The following is a 16,558-nucleotide window of genomic DNA, read 5'->3' on the forward strand; positions in this document are numbered from 1 at the left end:
GCCCGACATGGCACGTTGTATAGCGCATCAGATTCGCTATCCAGCAAGAATACAATGGCTGACGTTTCGGGAGGAGAAACGATTACCGGATTCCGGTGTTCAACCAGACTCGTGTTCTACAAAAGTAGAAAATCTGAAGTAAATTTCTTGGTAGTTATTGTTTCTTTATTTGATGAAATGTACACTATTCTTTGGTCATTTATTCCTATGAATTTCTTAAATAGTGCGGGTCGAAGTGCGGCATTACGTCAGATCGACTAGGTGTCTTAACCAAGGATGGAAAAAAATCAGCTCTAACGACAAACAACACGGTATCTGAATGGTCCAAGAGGGCCGTCGCTCTTGCAGCAACATGATTTCAACACCTCACCACGCGCGATTATCAAAGATATATCGAGCATCCGATGAACTGTTTGTCGTAGGACAAAGGGTTTGTCGGATATTGTTACATGTTGCGATTAATGCGAATCAATTTAAAATTCACGGATAAACTCTCTCACATACCACGCACGATTGTCTTTCAGATTAAAAACGACAAGCTAGGAGACAAATCGTGGAGTGCAATCAGAAAAATCCTCCAAAATTATGACTTTGATTCGCGAACAATTGATCGTCAGCTCACAGGCCGAGCGATTCATTTTTCGCGGAGCGGAGTTTGTTGTGATGGCTTGACGACTAAGGGTTTATCGTTGTTGCTAAGATCGCACGACAATGAACAACCGCGATGCATCATTTGTTTTATCATGATCACTAGATTTCCATCCTTGGTCTTAACTGCACTTGAGCGTGAGATGACGAATAAACGGGGTGTAGATCCCCAACTAATCCGACATAATCACATACTTCTTAAATTAATATATTTATAAAATGCTTGACTTCATAAATGCAATTATTTTCCAGCAACATTTATAAGTTAAAAATATAAATGTCACAATACTTAATGAGGTAAAAACTTGATTAAAAATATGCTTAAGATTTGAAAAATATTAATGTTTATGACGACGTTATTTTCCTTAGATAGATGTTTTGTGTGATACTGATTCTTTTTAGCATTTATCGGACTTAAAAGTTTCTTCCATTAAGGATTAAACCCTCTAATGACGTATTATCCTGGAGATGGGTCAAAGTTTGAATCAATCCGATACGATTTTTTACATGAATTCTTATGTTGTTTCTGGTTGTTTGCAAACTTCGAATTTTCGGTTTTGAAGATGACATAAATGAGACAAATGGCTCAATCAAGGTGTTTACTGAAATATAATCTGTGATTATATCATAATATACAGTTTTTTTTGTTCAAAATCCTCTAAATCTCAGAAAAAAACATCTAGAAAACTTTTGAATTACAAACACATCAAGCGTTTAAGCCACCTACCATTTATTTTTAATTCTAAAAATGTAAGTTTTTAAGAAATCGTTCTTCACTCTAGATGGTTTACCCTTTTCTTTATGCTTATCGTAGAAAAGAAAGATGCAAAAAACTTGACGGAATGTGATCGAGAACAATGTTTGATTTGCATGATCACGTACTACACTTATTGTTGCTTATAAATAAATAAAAGTCTGGAATATTGTAAGAAAATTGCATGATATTATTTTCTAACATTTGTACAGTACAACATTTACGCATTGGCCGATTTTACTTACAAAATGATATTGCTGTTTGCGTTTGAGGTGCAAATTATGTCCAACTAAGCTTCAAACGCGGAAAAACAAACTAATCAAAGGACACTTAGCAACCATGATCGATATCACCGCCAACCTAGCAAAAAAATCAATCTTTGACTTCACCTTCCTTGTGAAAAATCTTACCGCGTTTGGTGTTCCCGCATTTGATATTTGCGTTTCAAACGCACACAGCAATACATAATCAAACTTTTGAGTTATAACAAAACTCAGATTTAGACAAAAATAACAATATTTTCAATAGGCAATCATTCTTAAATGAACTGGTTAAAAGCAATATACCAAATATCATAAATTTGGGTCGTAGAATTACTTTTTTCAGCAAAACTTCTTCTTTTCAAAATATTTTAAAATTGACAAATTGACGTTTTTTTTTTGCAAAATTTGATGTTTGCGATAACTAAAAAAATGTGTTTAAAAAATTGTGAATTTTTTAAAAAATTGTGAAAATTTTAGCTAAGTAAAATCAAAGTTATGCCTGAATTGCGATTAAAATTTCATGGTTATCATGAGTTCAATGAAAATATTCCACTCCTTCTGGAGACTACCTTTTTTTCAACAACCTTGGAGTAAAAATCTAAAAAAAGATTTAGACGAGTTTTCTTGTCCAATTCAGCACATTTGTTGAAAAATTTACTGTGTAAAAAGCTTGCCCGCCGCCACCAGGTGCGCTAGTGTTCGCGTTAATTTTGGCAGCTGTTTTTGTTGCCATCTTTGCTATCTGTTCTGTGATTCAATCCCAGGATTGAATCATTGATGATAATTACGTCAGACGCAACGATGAAAATGTATCTAGATACCGTTGGTGATTTAGTGTCAGGAATAATTTGGTTTGTTAGGACAGTAGAAGCATTAGCCGTAGAAGGCCAATGTCGCGACTGTACGTGTGACCAACATCTAGTTTGCCACGCTCTGAGAGTCTGAGTACCGGGTCTATAAGTGTCAAATATTTTTTTTTTAACCACAATAAAACATTCTCTACAACATGGAACTAAACACACAATCAAAAACATCAATTGTAAGTATCAATAAAATAATTATTTTTGTGATAACAGCGCCACTAGCGTTCTACTACTTATATTTCTATAGTTAGGACATATTCTTACTTCTAGTTCCTACTTCAGTATATTTTTAAATTTTTGAATATTTCAGCGACGTTAGTGGAGAAATTAAGTTGATTCTAGCGATCCATAAGTAAGACCATTCACATGATATCTGAGCTTTTTTTTAAGCAATATAAAAAATTTTCCAGACTAATTCAAGAAAATGCATCTGTAGAAGTCCCTTCAAGTCTAACGCATCCTTTTTTGGAAATTATGTTCAAAAAGTGCAGTTTTCAAAGGTCATATTTGTAACTATGATGGCACCGAATCGTATGATGTCCGTATCGAAAAATTCAAGCAAAACTGACTCGAATTGGTTTCAAGGATGCAGTCGTCCCAGGTTCAGTTGGAGCTCCTTAGAGAACACTTAGGAATTGGATGCCAAAAATATTGACTAATAAATTGAAAATGAAAAAATTAAATTATTATCATTGATCAGTTTGTTGATTCCCTTTCTTATATTGCAAGCGAGATAAAAAACTAAAACCCCTGGAAGTCCCTAGATCCTATAGAATTACAACCTTTTCACATTAGCAGCAGCTATGGCGTTGCACTTAGAAAAACTCTTTATCTCTTCAGAAAAAAAACAAGCAAAACCCAGCTTTTAAAGAACGTCATTGACCGCTTCAAGTGAGCTCTCTTCCTGAATAGGGATCCTGCGTTATTTTTCCACGTCGTTAAAGATCGACCACCTAACTTATCTATGGAGAAATTTCTGTCTTGCAATTAGAACAGTTTTTTTTTTACTGTAAAACAATATCGTTTCAATGTTGGATAGAACACAGAACGGCGAATATTCAGTTGATACTTCACTAATATTCTGATCTCTTGATTTTTCAAACGACCCAAGCTAAATGTCAGATCGTTTGTTTGCTACCATGAAGAGTGCTTACTTGTGGTGGCCATGAGCGTTCGCAAAAAGCTGGGCAACTGTCAGAATTCCACACAAAATTGAAACAAACATGTCCCGTACAGGGATTCAATGATGACACATCATGAGTAAGGATTCAATCCTGGGATTGAATCTCTAGCAAAATTACGCTCACTGAGATCGGAAAGTCAGGATTCAAAACGATCCCTCTTGTTGGGATTTATTCAAAGCATGCTTGTTTGAATCCTGGAGTAGAAGGATGCTCTTTGAAGACCAAACCTGGAATTTTTCGCAAATTTGGACATCTTCTGAGTGCGGACATGCTCCGGAACGCTGAACTTATCCTTGGCCGTGAAAAACAGGCTGCCGGGGATCTGTTTGAAGCCGGCCTTCACATATGTTTCGTCGTCCATGATGCAGCATTCAACTTTCGTCAGCATGTTGAGGTACAACTTCCTGGCACGCGTTTTGGCGGACTTGTTCTGCTTCCCGTCGCGATTAGGGGCCTTTTGTACCTTGAACGTTCGAAGCCTAGCCTTAGTTTTGGCCTTCTGGACAAAACTTCGGCTTAGGTGCAGGTTCTTAGCAACATCCCGAATGGAGGCGTTCGGGTTACGGTTGAAGGCCCCAACTACGCGGTTGTGATTTTTGGTGTTGTACAGAATACTTTTTCCTTCACTTCTGGGCTTCCGATCGGTGGTCAATCGTTCCTCGAACCGCTTAATCACTCGCGACACCGTGGAATTCGCGATTCCCAACGTTTTAGCGATGAAACGATGCGAGAGATCCTTGTTCTCGTGATGAATGCGCAAGATTTTATCACGCACGAGCTGTTCTTTCGACTCCATTTCCGCGAGTTTTGATCACAGGACTTTAAAACTTGTAAATAATGCACTATGAACTAAATCCACCCAAATTTGCGTTAAATTCTACCCAACGGTTAAAAAGTTAGAACAATTTCATAGTGCGGCAATTTCATCGTGGGCACCCTTTAGGCACGTTATTTTCCACACCTTTCACGGCAAGCACAAGAGTTACTCCTAAACTCTCGATGTCGAAAAGGCGACTGACGCACTTGTGGAGCTCCTCTACGGTCGGTTCGGTGCCCATATGTAGTTGTCCGTGTATTGTGTCAGATCGTGGCTTTCATAGACTCATCCAATCTTGGTCTTCGTTGCAATCGTTCATTCAGCTTTCCTTCACGCAACTTCAGCGAGAAAATAAACGTTGCTTTATCCGATTAGGATTCCTGGTACAGCACATCTGAAGCTTTTCACCGGAAGCATTTTGAGATGCGTGTATCGATAAGCAAGTTCAGCGTAGTTTTTTGTCTGCTGTGGTAAGCCGAGATTTTCGACCTCGGACAACTTGTACCGCTTGTTAACCCCAGCCTCGGAAATCTCCATCGTGACGACATCTGTTCCGATAGTCTTGTTAATACCTCCACTCCACTATTTGTTGCAAAATACTTAAGAGAACAAAAAATGAAAACAAAAATACGATCGAGAATCAAACTTCCGACCTCTAGATCATCAATCTTCTCCTCTACTCACTATTCCACCAGCTCTTCGAACAATTGCTTCGCCAATGCACTATAAAAGCCAACACATGGCCCTGGCCCATTAATCAAAGCTTGTTGCTTATAACTTTACTGCACCCTTCGGAATACAAGTTCATTACTCGCGAAATTAGGCCACGCCTGAAGTATCTAAACTTTTCGCAAAAACTTCCGCGCAACTTTTGAGAAACACCATTTAAACAAACAAACTGTTGCTAGACCATTTTTTCGTTGTTAGATGATACATAAGGTGCAACCCAACCGTATTGCAACTGGATTGAAACAAACAAACTTCTAGCTGTCATACACGTAATTTAGTGCAACTTTCTCGCAACTGGGATGAATCTTCTTGGGTTGTGGGTATGGGAACGAAAATTGAATGCAAGTTGCGGATGCTTTAAATGAAAGTAATTTGAAACATAACATTAATACCGGCATTTTGGGAGAAGTTTTAAGAGTTTGTTTCAATAGTTGCTGAAAACATCTTTATAAATTTGACTTCATTGCTATTTGCAAATGACATTTGCAGCAAATCTTGCCGTTTCAAAAATGTTGAACGTCAAACAAGAAGTGAAATGCATGTTCATTGGAACGGAAATGAAACTGTTTGAGCTTTGATATTGATATGTAACCGAACTAGAACCAAATAAGTTGCAGATGCTTTATTGATACGCGATTGAAACCGTTTTTGAAAAGCATCTCTTTGGAAGATGTTTCGTGTGCTACTTGAGTTTCACTGTCTTCTATCTGCCGTCTAAATCCAGTCCTTTGAACGATGAGCAATTTTCGACGTGGCGTACGGAACAAGATTTGGCACCCTTCTCGTTCAGTTGTCCACTGTTGGTTCCGGTTCCAGCTTTTTGCGTCCCTTCTCGGTGATTTGCTTTCGCCTGCTCTGAAGTTACGTGCGCGTTCACAAACGATCTGTCCTTTGGTCGGTTTCGTTCTTCTTTTGCAGCTTTTTGTGGAATACTATTTTATTCTCTTAATCTTCTATTTTTCCTCACCAAAGTCACGAGGCACTTGTTCTTTTATCGGCAATGCAATTACTTTTGTCGGCAACAAAAATGTTCACTTCGGCAATCCAAAACTGCGCAAAAGCTAGTTTATGTATTGGTACCATTTCGTATTTGTTGACAAATCCTGAAATTAAACGTCACTCATTATGTTCTACTCGTTGAAAGGGCCAATGCAGAAAAATACAGACTACACTGAGAACAGAATTGCAGTTATGAATAAAATAGCAGAGAGTCAAATTGAATACACAACGCAGCTAAATTTATGCAGACTAAGGCACCGTCCACAAATTACGTAACGCTCTAGGGGTAGGCTCAAACGTTGCGGCTCAAACACATTTTTTTTTTCATGCAAAGACCGTAGCGGAGGGGGGAATGGTCGAAAATTGTACATTTTAACGAAATGTCATAAATGGACGCTGCATAATTTCGTTTTGCAGCAAACGAATCCAGCCTGGAAGTTGCAGCGTTACGTCATGGTTAATTGGTTCATAATATTGTGCTCTGCAAGAAAAATCCACGGAACACGATTATTGGATTAAGCCAAATACGGACCTGAAACGTAAATCAAAATAAAATAAAATAAAATTTCTCCTTTTTACCAAAGTAATTTTGACAGCTGATTCAGTATGAGCGAAATGTCACTTTAAGGTGATTATAGAACGAAGCCACACCTCAAATTTTCAAGAGCACAAGACTTGAGAACCAAATAGCGCTCCGCGTAGAAAATCTATCCCATTGGTCACTACCAGCAAGCAATCAATTTGATTGGTTTTCAAGGCGAACTGTTGTCAGATACTCTCGTCTTGTGCACTTGAAAATTCAAAGTTTGGCTTCGTTTTATAATCACCTTAACTTGCGGAATAGTTGAGCGGCACATTTTTCCGTTCGTAAAAGTGACAGTTCCCTTTGATTTGTACGGCAGGCGTTACATACGTTATGAAATCAGCTCTACTTATCAGCTGCGTACAGCTAAAGTAATTTCGGTAGCGGAATCATTCCTTGACCGTTTCTTGTCCTATCCTTTTGCACAGTACTTATGATCAGCGTACCGGCCATTACTTGAATTTCAGAGTTGCGTTTGAATGGGTTACATATATGCCCCTATTCGCTGCTCACACTACTGTTTATTAGGGTGCGGCTTATTTTTCAAAACCTCTCAAAACCAAAAATTCTTGTACTCTTATGCATTCGAATCATATTAGAAGAGAAACCTCAAAGTTTGAGCCAATAATATTAAGATTAAGAGGGGGACAAGCGTCTTAAAGGTAAATTTTCAAATTATAAAAAATGGCCTTCAGTGAAGTTACCATGACTTCGTTAATTTCTAACCAATTTTGAAACTATCAGCACCATTATCTTAAAAACTAAATTAATGATAAGTTTGTAGAATATCAAATTTATGAAAATCAAAACTAGTTTCAATAAAATATAGTTTACTCCAAATATCTCCTCATTTTACTAAAATAATATCTTTGTTTGACCATAACTTCATGAATACTCGACCGATTCCAAATCGTGTTGCATGGCTTAGAAACTTACTTAATTAATTTCATACTTTTCATTCGACACATTTCACCAAAAAAAAAGATGTGACCAAGTTATTCAACAAAAACTGCACAAAACCATGATTTCTTGACGAAAAACGTCAGTTTTTTTTTTGACGTTGGATAACGTCTTACGGCAACATATGGGGGTACAATTCAGAAAAACGAAAAATTGAGCATGTAACGAAAAATGGTCAGGTTTTGACCGCTAATAACTCAGTCATTTATCGATAGATTTTCAATATTTATCCATGAATCGATTGGAAATTTATCTACGCGTCGATTCAAATGGAGGACACTATTGATTATTAGCAACAAACTATTGAAATATCGTAAAACGTTGACCCCTTTCTTATCTAACCAATCACGTTCAAGCACATTTTTCGGTTCCGCTTCCCACTATAAAAGCGCACCGCACTCTGCTTCTTCCCTCATTCTTCTTTTTGCCGTCAGACTGTGAACACGGTCGGCGAGCAAATTTCGAGAGTCATTCGCGTCCTCAGTTCAGTTTTCAATAGGACGCGAATACAACACGCATTAGAACCGAAGAACCACGCATTTCGGAGCCGCAGCAACTGAAGCCGCTCATTTGAGTGCACCAGCCAGCATAATCGTTTTCGGCCAGAAATCGTCGCTACCAGCCAGTGCTCTGCTGTCATTGCCATGCGGGAGGCTAGCGCGGTCATTCTGGTTCATTAGATCGAGCGGCACAGCCGTCACCGTCCGTGTAATATTCCCTAATTTGTACGAGATGGCTGAAGAAAATCGACCAAAGCCGCTTGTTGAAGCGCACATCGTCATCCGCACCGCAAATCTCATCGGGCGATGCAGATTGAAACCAGTGCGCCGTCAAAATGTGTCCGTGTTACGCAAATTCAACAACTCAATCGGCCCTTTTGAGAGCCAACAAATGTGTTTTAAAGAGTTATTTGTATAATATTCCCTAATGTGTTTACCACATACTTGCTATAATATCTTAATTCATCTCATAGCATCATACAATAATTGATATATTACGAATAATTGACAATACGGCAATTTGAAGCTGTTTTCGAGGATGCTGCTGTAGTGCCGTCGGGTTGCAATAACAGCATAATGCTAATCTGTACATCCCTTACCCAGACATCAGTTTCATATAGCCTATTTCCCAGATAAGAAAACGAAGAATATGAAAGGAGGAGCATCATCTGCTATTCTAAGGGTATAAAGCATCCCTTTTTCGTTGAATCTGGTTTCATTCTGTTTTCGCTTTCGAGCTGGTAAGAGCTCCTCCAAACCTGCTCAGCTCCTCGCCACCAGAGGCAAGCTGTTGTACGAGATGGCTGAAGAAAATCGACCAAAGCCGCTTGTTGAAGCGCACATCGTCATCCGCACCGCAAATCTCATCGGGCGAAGAGGATTGAAACCAGTGCGCCGTCAAAATGTGTCCGTGTTACGCAAATTCAACAACTCAATCGGCCCTTTTGAGAGCCAACAAATGTGTTTTAAAGAGTTATTTGTATAATATTCCCTAATGTGTTTACCACATACTTGCTATAATATCTTAATTCATCTCATAGCATCATACAATAATTGATATATTACGAATAATTGACAATACGGCAATTTGAAGCTGTTTTCGAGGATGCTGCTGTAGTGCCGTCGGGTTGCAATAACAGCATAATGCTAATCTGTACATCCCTTACCCAGACATCAGTTTCATATAGCCTATTTCCCAGATAAGAAAACGAAGAATATGAAAGGAGGAGCATCATCTGCTATTCTAAGGGTATAAAGCATCCCTTTTTCGTTGAATCTGGTTTCATTCTGTTTTCGCTTTCGAGCTGGTAAGAGCTCCTCCAAACCTGCTCAGCTCCTCGCCACCAGAGGCAAGCTGTTGTACGAGATGGCTGAAGAAAATCGACCAAAGCCGCTTGTTGAAGCGCACATCGTCATCCGCACCGCAAATCTCATCGGGCGAGGAGGATTGAAACCAGTGCGCCGTCAAAATGTGTCCGTGTTACGCAAATTCAACAACTCAATCGGCCCTTTTGAGAGCCAACAAATGTGTTTTAAAGAGTTATTTGTATAATATTCCCTAATGTGTTTACCACATACTTGCTATAATATCTTAATTCATCTCATAGCATCATACAATAATTGATATATTACGAATAATTGACAATACGGCAATTTGAAGCTGTTTTCGAGGATGCTGCTGTAGTGCCGTCGGGTTGCAATAACAGCATAATGCTAATCTGTACATCCCTTACCCAGACATCAGTTTCATATAGCCTATTTCCCAGATAAGAAAACGAAGAATATGAAAGGAGGAGCATCATCTGCTATTCTAAGGGTATAAAGCATCCCTTTTTCGTTGAATCTGGTTTCATTCTGTTTTCGCTTTCGAGCTGGTAAGAGCTCCTCCAAACCTGCTCAGCTCCTCGCCACCAGAGGCAAGCTGTTGTACGAGATGGCTGAAGAAAATCGACCAAAGCCGCTTGTTGAAGCGCACATCGTCATCCGCACCGCAAATCTCATCGGGCGAAGAGGATTGAAACCAGTGCGCCGTCAAAATGTGTCCGTGTTACGCAAATTCAACAACTCAATCGGCCCTTTTGAGAGCCAACAAATGTGTTTTAAAGAGTTATTTGTATAATATTCCCTAATGTGTTTACCACATACTTGCTATAATATCTTAATTCATCTCATAGCATCATACAATAATTGATATATTACGAATAATTGACAATACGGCAATTTGAAGCTGTTTTCGAGGATGCTGCTGTAGTGCCGTCGGGTTGCAATAACAGCATAATGCTAATCTGTACATCCCTTACCCAGACATCAGTTTCATATAGCCTATTTCCCAGATAAGAAAACGAAGAATATGAAAGGAGGAGCATCATCTGCTATTCTAAGGGTATAAAGCATCCCTTTTTCGTTGAATCTGGTTTCATTCTGTTTTCGCTTTCGAGCTGGTAAGAGCTCCTCCAAGCCTGCTCAGCTCCTCGCCACCAGAGGCAAGCTGTTGTACGAGATGGCTGAAGAAAATCGACCAAAGCCGCTTGTTGAAGCGCACATCGTCATCCGCACCGCAAATCTCATCGGGCGAGGAGGATTGAAACCAGTGCGCCGTCAAAATGTGTCCGTGTTACGCAAATTCAACAACTCAATCGGCCCTTTTCAGAGCCAACAAATTTGTTTTAAAGAGTTGATTGTGTAATATTCCCTAATTTGTTCGAGATGGCTGAAGAAAATCGACCAAAGCCGCTTGTTGAAGCGCACATCGTCATCCGCACCGCAAATCTCATCGGGCGAGGAGGATTGAAACCAGTGCGCCGTCAAAATGTGTCCGTGTTACGCAAATTCAACAATTCAATCGGCCCTTTTGAGAGCCAACAAATGTGTTTTAAAGAGTTGATTGTGTAATATTCCCTAACTTGTTCGAGATGGCTGAAGAAAATCGTCCAAAGCCGCTTGTTGAAGCGCACATCGTCATCCGCAACGCTAATCTCATCGGGCGAGGAGGATTGAAACCAGTGCGCCGTCAAAATGTGTCCGTGTTACGCAAATTCAACAACTCAATCGGCCCTTTTGAGAGCCAACAAATGTGTTTTAAAGAGTTATTTGTATAATATTCCCTAATGTGTTTACCACATACTTGCTATAATCTCTTAATTCATCTCATAGCATCATACAATAATTGATTTATTACGAATAATTGACAATACGGCAATTTGAAGCTGTTTTCGAGGATGCTGCTGTAGTGCCGTCGGGTTGCAATAACAGCATAATGCTAATCTGTACATCCCTTACCCAGACATCAGTTTCATATAGCCTATTTCCCAGATAAGAAAACGAAGAATATGAAAGGAGGAGCATCATCTGCTATTCTAAGGGTATAAAGCATCCCTCCTTCGTTGAATCTGGTTTCATTCTGTTTTCGCTTTCGAGCTGGTAAGAGCTCCTCCAAACTTGCTCAGCTCCTCGCCACCAGAGGCAAGCTGTTGTACGAGATGGCTGAAGAAAATCGACCAAAGCCGCTTGTTGAAGCGCACACCGTCATCCGCACCGCAAATCTCATCGGGCAAGGAGGATTGAAACCAGTGCGCCGTCAAAATGTGTCCGTGTTAGGCAAATTCAACAATTCATCAATCGGCCCTTTTCAGAGCCAACAAATGTGTTTTATAGAGTTGATTGTGTAATATTCCCTAATTTCCCCTTTTCAGGGTCACAAAATCAATGAAAAAGAGTTATTTTGAATTAATACATTTGAAAAACAATTCTTCAATATAATCGACTAAGCTTCTGAATACATGTAAAGTGATTATTTTGTATTAACACAACATAATAACACACAATGTCAATAATAAATCAGAATTGACATGCGACAAATAGTGTGAAAATTAATTTGATTTTTAGCAAAAGAAATGTTTCATAAGTTTGTGACTGTCTCAAGCCAGCAAATAGAAGAGGCTAACGTTATCCAACGTCAACTTGGCGGTCGTATCTCGGAAACAACCTCTTACTTTTTTTTAATTTTTGTCAGTAAAACAATATTTTTAAAGCTGAAACTGGAAAAACCTTTGAAAAGGGCTTGTCAGCAATTTTTGAATAATTTTGAAACAATAATATTTTTGCTCATGTTAAAAAAATATATGCACTATTCAACTCGTAATTAAAACAAAATGCTATATAAACACAAGTTTTATAGGAAAAATGTAATTTTTGGCAAAAAAAAAACATAAATAATTCAAAGAAATTCGATTTTTTCTTTAAAATAAATCATGTTTTTGGGTAGGTTTTGTTACAAAACTAAGCCAAAACCATTTTTTAGAAACAAATGTTGTATAAACAGTATGGAAACAACTACAACAACTACTTTTAACAAAGATTTGTTTCGATTTAAGACAAATTTGATGTTCTACAAAGTTTTCATAAATTTAATTTTGAACATAATGATGCTAAAAGTTTTGAAATTGGTGAGAAATAACCGAAGTTATGGTGACTACGCTGAAGGCCATTTATTATAACTTGAAAATTCATCTTCAAGACGCACGCGCCACCCCTAAATTGTTAATAGGATAAGAGATAGAATTTAAGTAAAGTACATAATATTAAAATTTCAACCTGTGTGACCTGTAGTCAAAGACGGCGAATAAATATATAAATCTTAATATTTTTGGCTCAAACTTTGCGGTTTCTCTTCTAATATGATTTGAATTCATAAAAGCACACGAATTTTTGGTTTTGAGAACTTTTGAAAAATAAGCCTCACCCTAGTGTCTATGTGCAAAAAAATCGCTAAAAGGTAACGCAAAATTGAAAATTCTACAGGCTGTTTGTACATTTTTTTACGTTCAGTGTATGAGAAAATCAGAATAGGCCTTTTGCAAATCAATGCACTTATGACTTGCCACAAAAACATCATCCTCTACCTGTAGAACAACAGGAGTGTTGCCAAAATAGTTTACTTATTGAAAGACGTATATTTTATATGTTTCTCAGTATATTGAAGTTTATGCGCTACAATCTTCAGATAAGGAAAGTATTGAAATATTCAATTATTACCAATGCATGCTTTGTTGCCTAATTCCAATGCACTAATTAGTTGTGTTCGATTTTTTTCAATGAATTTAAATTGTGAATAAAAAATACACCGCAAATGAATATGGTTTTCTGGCAACTTATTCCCGTAATAAAAAGTGATTGCCGAGGAAAGCAAAGTGCATTAATTTTAATTTGTGATTTAAAGCATAAAAATTCAGTATTTTCGAGTGTTTTGTAGACAAATCAAAAGTTTAATAGTGCATGAGTGATCGGTGCGTAGCTTTTGTGACAAATTGGTATATGAGCGGAGGATTGGAACTTTCAAAGTGGTGAGTTTTTCTTAAGCTGTTCTTATATTGTTTTATTCGGCAGCTCACGAATGACGATAATTTCGTAAGCATTTATTTCATTCAATGATAAAACTCATGTCATATCATATGTTTGTGAAAGATGAGGTTTACATGGAAGATTATAGTTCAAGGAATATATTGAGTACATTGTAGGTAACTCTTGTTCCGTAGATAAATTTTAACAAGGACGATAAGTTAGTGCTGTTTTATTTTTTTTTCTCGCTTATAAGCAGCTGAAACCAACTCACCTGTAAGAAATCTGAACTGCTACGGCAAACAAAATTTAATATATTGTTAACCAAATTTCAATAAAAACTTAATTTAGTCTCACCAAATTAAGATGATAGTGTTGTCTAACACAGAACACCTAGATATAAAAAAAATGAATGTTCGAAATGATACTAACAAAGGAAGTAAAGTCTTGACGGTGGTTTTATAAGGAATAAAACACTCAAATCTTCTCTTGATGTTCTATGTATATTAGAAATCTGCTGAGGGTTTGAAAATACGTAAAATAGAAGAAGTAAGTTGTCACAAACAAAGAGTACAATTCACAAATTTCCAAGAAACAATAATGAAAAGATAATATAACACTAATCAATGAATTAGTTATACACTTGAGACTCGAAGCAAATTGATAACTCAAAAACCCGTCACCCGTGTGTCCTAACACAATTTCCACATCCACCCACTTGTTCACTTCCTCGTGCCAATCCGGCTCCGTCGAGATGGCCGCCCACTTGTCGTTTTCGATCGCGATCGATACCTCGCTGAGGCACTGCTTTAATCGGTCCGAAGACATGGTCCCAACCAGTGGCGCTGGTATCAACAGCAATCCAAGCATAGAGAACAACGGGAACACCGACAAAGTTTGCCCGAAGAAAACTGACACCCCGAAAGCGGAACGCTTTTCCACTTCTGATTCTAATCAATGCTGGACATGATTGCCGGCGGGGAAAATATGTTGATGCCTTGGGAACAGGATAACGATCACTAGTTTAAACGATAACAGGCAATGAAATAATTCGAAATGAGCAATAATTTGGTATGATTTAGCAAATTAAAACTCCGAAATGGTATTCCAGAATATATTTTTGTTTTCCCTGGGACATACGAAATTTTTATTGCTAGTTTTGGTTTTTTATTGCTCATTTCCATTTTTTGAGACATATTTAAAGATTTTTCGTTGGTAATCTATCATAGCTTCTTTTTATCAATCTATCGGTTAAAAATTTTGACGTTTTTTATTGCTGAAAATTATCAAACTATCGCTTATGTCTGATTATTTCATTGGCTACTTTGTAATGAAACACTTGGCTACTTTTTAAGAGTGTTCCCTTTCTTTAAACGCTTGTTAGTTTAGCTGCCATTTGCCAACCGACCGATTTCCGCAGACTTCTCTCCCCTTTGCACAAACAAAAACCCACCGGTCGGTCGGTTGGTCTGTCCGTGTTGACAATGACAGCTAATTAAGCTGTCACTTTTGATCCACCAGCAACTCTGCCTTTGTTTGACACTTTTCCACCTCCCCCGTGCGTTGTTTTGAAGGTGAAAATTTTCACGATTCCACTTCGCAGTGGAAAACCCGAACCGAATTTTTCGCACCCCCTTCGCCCGGAAAAAGCTCGCCGCAGTAGGCTGGTTGAAGCGTGAGGCGGCGACACGGATGGGTAACTGTGATAACCCTTCTCGACTCGGACCGACTTTTGGGAACTTGGGGAGGATCGCAACCGAAAACTCGTCCGCTCGATGGTCTGCTTTCCAACTAGCCAGCTAATCATCGTGTGCTTAGCAGCTGCACTGTCTTCGTACGGGGAGTTCGAGGAAAGATCATTCCCCAATGTGTCCCGTCACAATCTTGAGCTAAAATTGTTGCAATCGTCGACACAGAGGGATAACTAGGACAAGTTCGCGGCCATAATTTCATAATTCCAAATATTGAAATTTTTGATTTTATTTCTTCTCTCTGAAGATACATGGGGAGCCGGATCCTATTCCTATTCCATAATTTCATAAGTAAATGTATATCCCAATGTAGTACTATGCCTTTTAATTCCACTAGAGTTTGTATCCTTTGACAGACACGCGTATTTTGACCTCAACTGTAAGACCGTCTTCAGTGTCGTGTATTAAACTCGACTCTAGTACACGACACTGAAGACGGCCTTACTACAGTTGAGGTCGAAATACGCGTATCTGTCAAAGGATTCAAATACTAGTGGAATTAAATGGTATAGTACTAAATTCGGTTTTTCTTATAGGTATTCCACTTAACAGCTCAAAGATTTATTATCATAATTTCACATTTGGAATATTGAAATATTTGATTTTATTTATTCTCTCTAAAAATACTTATTGGCGAAAAGCCTGAAGGAGGTTTTGACCATCTTTTTCAAGTTTCGTCCCACGGTGCCCCGCCGCCGAAGTCGCCGTCATGCAGGGTGGTTGTGATGGGCAAAAATAAACCCAGAAGCCAATTGTCTTTGCCTTCCACCGTCGAGTCGCTTCCCCTCCCCCTCGTCAGCTGGGAGGGCATCCATCGCCTCGGGAACGGGAGAAAGCACAAATCGCTAAAAATAGCCCCGCGCACATCCACACACAATGTCGATACGGTGAATTCCTCGTCGTCGATGTATACAAACATGTGCGAAATTCAAATCGTCATCATCGCCAGCCCATCACACCACCATTCATTTCCGTTGAAGGCCATCTTCGCGAGGAGGAGCGCCTCGTCGTCGGGAAAGACGAGCGTCGCGGCGTCCGTCGCCTACTTAGGACGACGGGACCAGTCAATGGAGATCGCGTTGCGCATTGCGGGAAGGGAAGGTCATTTTCCAATTTAGAATTTGTGCGTTTCGCAGTAGGCCGTGCTGGAGGAGAACAAGCTGCGAATGA

At 38.7% G+C, this 16,558-nt stretch overlaps 2 protein-coding genes across 10 annotated transcripts in view; one reads left to right on the top strand and one right to left on the bottom strand.

Annotated features, from left to right (window-relative positions):
• The window catches only part of LOC5571231 (G protein-activated inward rectifier potassium channel 3), a 377,954-nt gene that overhangs the window by 162,913 nt on the left and 198,483 nt on the right, over positions 1 to 16,558 (bottom strand). The window contains exons 1-2 of one of the 8 annotated variants that reach the window (XR_002501612.1): positions 15,156 to 15,455; positions 14,356 to 14,656 (exon numbers count right to left, since the gene is read on the bottom strand). The exons of 4 other annotated variants lie outside the window; for them this stretch is intronic. The gene's annotated coding sequence lies outside the window, so the exon portion shown is untranslated. Of the gene's footprint in view, positions 1 to 14,355; positions 14,657 to 15,090; positions 15,456 to 16,558 lie in introns of those variants that run through there. 3 more of the 8 variants (XR_002501611.1, XR_002501610.1, XR_002501613.1) reach the window with 3 other exon arrangements.
• LOC5571230 (serine/threonine-protein phosphatase 2B catalytic subunit 3) overlaps positions 1 to 16,558 on the top strand; it is a 211,669-nt gene that overhangs the window by 86,955 nt on the left and 108,156 nt on the right. The gene's annotated exons all lie outside the window — the stretch shown is intronic.

Source organism: Aedes aegypti, chromosome 3, assembly GCF_002204515.2.
Source record: "Aedes aegypti strain LVP_AGWG chromosome 3, AaegL5.0 Primary Assembly, whole genome shotgun sequence".
In the NCBI taxonomy this organism is placed as follows: domain Eukaryota; kingdom Metazoa; phylum Arthropoda; class Insecta; order Diptera; family Culicidae; genus Aedes; species Aedes aegypti.